Raw genomic sequence first — 5,129 nt, forward strand, 5'->3', positions numbered from 1 at the left:
CCATACCTACAGGCTGGGGAACTCCCTTCTCGTCAGTGCAGAGGCAGAAAAGGATCTTGAAGTCATCATTGATGCCAAGATGATATGGGCCGACAGTGTGGGGATGCAGTCAAGAAGGCCAACCGCACCTTGTCATGCATCCACAGATGCATCTCAAGCAGGTCCAGGAAGGTGACACTCCCCCTCTATGCCGCACTGGTCAGGCCACAGCTGGAGCATTGCGCCCAGTTCTGGGTGCCGCACTTCAGGAGGGATGTGGACAACATGGAGAGGGTCCAGAGGAGGCCACTCGCATGGGGGCAGCAGGGCAGGCCCTACGAGGAGAGGCTACAGGACCTGAACCGGTTCAGCCTCCACAAGGGAAGGCTGAGGGGGGATCTAGCGGCCTGTTACAAACTAGTCCAAGGGAGCCAGCAGGCATCTGTTTCCCCGAGCACTACCAGGAGTGACTAGAAATAGCGGACATAAGCTGGCAGAGGGTAGATTCAGACTAGACATGAGGAGGCGCTACTTCACTGTCAGGCTGGCTAGGATCTGGAACCAACTCCCAAGGGAAGTGGTGCTGGCTCCTACCCTGGGGGTCTTTAAGACGAGGCTTGACAATCACCTTGCTGGGGTCATTTGATCCCAGTACTCTTTCCTACCATGGCAGGGGGTCGGACTTGATGATCTGCTCAGGTCCCTTCCGACCCTAATAACTATGAAACTAGAATAAGCACTCCTGTCACTGACATCTCTGCTCCATTCTCTTCCAAATCTCCACGACTACTACACTGGGCTGCTGGACAAAAGGACATGCACACTGCAACAGTCCTCTGCAGAGCCAAATTCGTTTGTTTTTATTGGCATCTACCAAACTGACAGCAACTAGGGAGAGCCACCATGTAACATTTCAAAGAATCTCAGCTGTCATTTATTCTCCACTGCACTGGCAGCAAGTCCAGTTTCACAATGCCTCACATTTCACAACACACTTGCCCAACAATCCTGTTACTGGTACTCATGTTAAAAATGAACCCCAGAACTCAGGAAGGGACAACAACCCTTTTGTTCCAGAGTCACGGGTATCATAGCATCACTCTCACTGGCCAGAGGTTTTGGCAACATGTAGGGCACATTAGAAATCAATGGGTTCAGAGAGGCCTAAGCTTTTGTGGGCAACAACCTACAAAACCTGTGACCACCTGACAAAATAGGTTGTTGCCTACAAAAGCCTGTGGTTCTCCAAACCCATTGGTCTCCAAGGTGCCATCCTACTCTGCCTTCCTGATTGTAGCCAAACACAGATAACCTCCCTCTCTGCTAAAGGCTTTGAGTAACCTCAATCTGAGATTTAAAGTGTTTTAACCAAATCTGTTTGAGATTCAAAACCTGGGAAAAATCAGGAAATATTTTTGGTGTCTTTTACAGTCCCTGCACTGTATTCTGCCTCATTTGAGTTTTGAGCACTGACAACTGGGTGATTCCTGTTCAAGACTGTTAGGAATATTACCTGAGAGATGTTAACAAGTGCTCAGCAGAACCGCTGAAACAAAAATACTTCCTCTAAATTTATATCCCTAGATTTCAACACCTCAGAGATCTTTCAACTAGACTTTGATTACCACAGATCAGAAGTCCTATCTTCTGAAACAATACCAAGTCTTGTAATCCCAAATAAGTTTGAGGCCAAAGAGAGGATATAAGACGTATATATTTCTGCCTGCAGAATTGGAGTGTAACATGTACTCCAGTGATTTTGTTTTTGCTCATCACATACATGTTTTCTGCTTTATATATGAAATTATCTTGGTCTTTGGCAAAAATCTCCTGTCTCTTGTTTTTTTTTTTCTTTTAAAGAAATGACCATCTCCATGCCTCCAAAATGACGGCACAGATGCAAACACATATAACACTTGAACCGCTCCAAAAAACTTTACTGATTGGGAAAAAGTTTACAACTTTCCCTGGACAGAAGCATCTGTGTACACTGCTAAGGGCTCTAAACAGAGCTGTCACCATTTAGGGATTTAACTGCTGCCTTTCAGGGGTCAGTGCCTAGTTTCCCCAGGATTTTCCCCTGGAGGAAGAGGAAGACTTGGACTAGCTGGACACTAAGAAAGAAGCTGCTATCATTGCCTGCAATTGCAATACTATGCTCCCTCTTCTTAAAACCACTGAGTTAAAAAAAGAGATCGATTCAGTTTAATAAGAATCACTGTTACACTTTACCAAAATCTATATGGCTGCCTGATGTTGCATAAGCGTGTGAGACGAAAACCTGGATCCCATCACAGGAAACAGACCTCACTCAACGGAGTCCCAGACTCATTTGGGGAAGGAAGAAGGTGGGAGGGGGAAGGTACTGGGAGGGGCTATCTGACCCCCTGCTTGCAGTGCATGAGGTGCCTTAACAGTAAACACTTGTCAATTGCTAGGTGGGAAACAGTAACTAGGAAATGTGTGTATGGGGAAACAAGAGCCATTGCACAACAGGCACTTAATAGAATCGATGGTCTGTCAATGTCACACTAAACAGGAAGTGAATTAGTCCATTAACTGTTAAATGTCCCTCCCTCACTGTGCTACATTTGCAGTTATCCCTGGGACCCAGAGAAGGGAGGGGAAACTGAAAACACTTTCCAATGCAGGCAAAAGCCCCCAAGTTCTTGGAGGACCCCATGTGCACCCAACTCCCTAAGAACCACGAGCAGGGGCCACACAACATCCCCCAGCACCTGGCTACCCACCCCATACCCCAGGTCTCTAGCACAGAGGCTTCCTGCTTCTCCACCCCTGAGAACTGATTTCTGTACACAGATCTCTGGGCACTCCTGTTGCCTTGTGTGCGTTTGGGGGTAGGGCGTGAGGAGCAGTGCAGTCTGAAGTGACCAGACCCAGACATGGGATGGCATGGGAGACATGGGATGCCCGGTGTCTGCAAACAACACTGAACTGGCTCACTCAGGGCCAACTCGAGATAGTACTTGATTTCCCCAGCATGCTTTTGAAACTTTCCAGGAAGTTTAAGCCATTCTGAAGTGGTGCACATGTCTACACTGTTAGGGTTTCATGTATATTTAGAACACTGTTACATCTGTCCACATCTTATGTCAACTTCACTGTAGAAAGAACAGGTTTATATAACAGATAGAGAGGTCTGAAGGTAATGAAAAAATTATAAATGAGTAATTCACAATAAAACAACTGCAATTTCTTCTACCTACTATACCAAGTTCCCTCTGACCAAATATGAATAAAATCTGCCGGAAAAAGGGGCATCTCTGTTGCCCCTCCACCCTCAGCACCACCATCCATTCAAAAGCAGCCGAGGACACCTTTTGTATTAATCATTCAGCAATACAAGGTTCTTTCCCTACCCTTAGATACCTACCACAGCCTCTGCATTATCTTCAAGGTCACAGTGTGTGGAATAGAGACCAGGACCAGGAATACATCTCTGGCCAGGTAGGCAAACAGCACTTACATATCTGTAGCTATTTTATTAAAACAACTTCTTGTTGGCCTATTTTAAACAACCACAAGCACATAAACCTAGGCAGTGAAGGTACTAAAGACTGCCAAACCTATTAATTCCCAATTAATTCTTCTGAAGATAGCCTACTAAGAAAGCCATCATTTCAAATGAATACAGCACAACTATCCTTAAGCAGACAGCACTGATATACTACTACATTAGGGTTACAAATTCATTAACAAGTGAGCAGTTGCACTGTAAGTAAGGGGGATTCTCCACGAAAGTTTCTGCAGATACCAAAAAGCAGGAGATGCAAACAAATTTAGCCCTGAAAAATAGCTCACAAAGATAAAGTGTTCATTTTATGGGACAGTATATTGTCTCTCTAGATCATGACTGAAGTTACTGAAAGCCAACATGTCAAACAGCTAAACACCACAACTGGCGTATTATATTGGTTGACACTATGGCCTGTCCCTTCACCTTTATACGTCTCCATTGTTTCAAGTTATAGAGAAATGCAAGCAGGGAAAATGTAGAACTCGACTGAAACATTTTTGTAACGAGCATGGCGATGGCTTACCCCTATTAAAGTGTTCACGAATCCTGCTAAGTCATAAGTCAATTTGATTATGACATCAACGCTGAACTTGAAAATCTGACTCAGAATTTCAAAGGTCCCAAACCTAGAGGTGTTTGAACCAATCAACCCTGACAACCCTAAACCCAAATCCACACTTCCTGGGGAACAACTGCCATATTGGATGAGACAGAAGTTGCACCTCATCCACTGGTCCATCTTCCAACAATGGCAGCACCAAGAAATTCAGAGGAAGGTGCAAGAACCTAATGCGGGATTATTTGGCTCCCCAGCTTTAAATGTCATCTATGCGTCCAAGACTCTATTAGATCATGAAGTTCAATCTCTCTTCCAAGAAGTGTCACAATAATCCTGAATAGCGTTACCTGCATAAATAGCCAATCCTTCATTAAATCGTGATATGCTCTTGCCATCAGTGACTTCCCAATGAGCTCCACAGTCTAATTATACCTTCTTGTAAAAAACATGTTACATCTGTTATTTCAAAGGGGAAAATTCAAAATGTCAGAGGCCTCCTTTTTTTTTTTTTTGTCTACTGTGAAATGCCTGATCCATCTGAAATTCATTCAAGAAGAATAAACTAAGATGTAAGAAATGATCTTGTTTTTAAATCAGCATGAAAGGCAGGGGGAAGAAACAGCCTGTTACAAGGTGTGGAAGATAAAGAAGTTTACAGCTACAATCTTGTTCAAGCAAAGTGAAAAACAAACCTCCGCTGATGTGAAACATCCACAGAATAACTGGAGATGGATGAATGTTACTTGTAAACATCTGGGCCCCCTAGCTCAACTACATCATTCAGAGTAATAATAATCTCACATGCTTAACAATAATTCAAAATTACAACAGCCATGTACTCGGGCAAAAAAGCAGCACACTGTAGCATGGAAGAGGCTTGTTACCTTCCTCTTCAGTAAGCAAGCAGCCAAATGCAGAGACGTCTCGTACATAATATCAGCACATCTTGCATCCATTTCAAACAAGTGATTTAAAAAAAATGGATCATCCCAAGGGGCATTTTAAAAAGTCCTGAAATTCGCTTTGCTAACCCACCAACAGCACTTGACTCAG

The 5,129-nt window shown here is 44.1% G+C and overlaps 1 protein-coding gene across 1 annotated transcript in view; it reads right to left on the bottom strand.

Moving 5' to 3' along the window:
- GET4 (golgi to ER traffic protein 4) overlaps positions 1 to 5,129 on the bottom strand; it is a 20,060-nt gene that overhangs the window by 13,826 nt on the left and 1,105 nt on the right. The window lies entirely within an intron of this gene.

This window comes from Crocodylus porosus, unplaced genomic scaffold (assembly GCF_001723895.1).
Source record: "Crocodylus porosus isolate Cpor-Errol unplaced genomic scaffold, CroPor_comp1, whole genome shotgun sequence".
Lineage (NCBI taxonomy): Eukaryota > Metazoa > Chordata > Crocodylia > Crocodylidae > Crocodylus > Crocodylus porosus.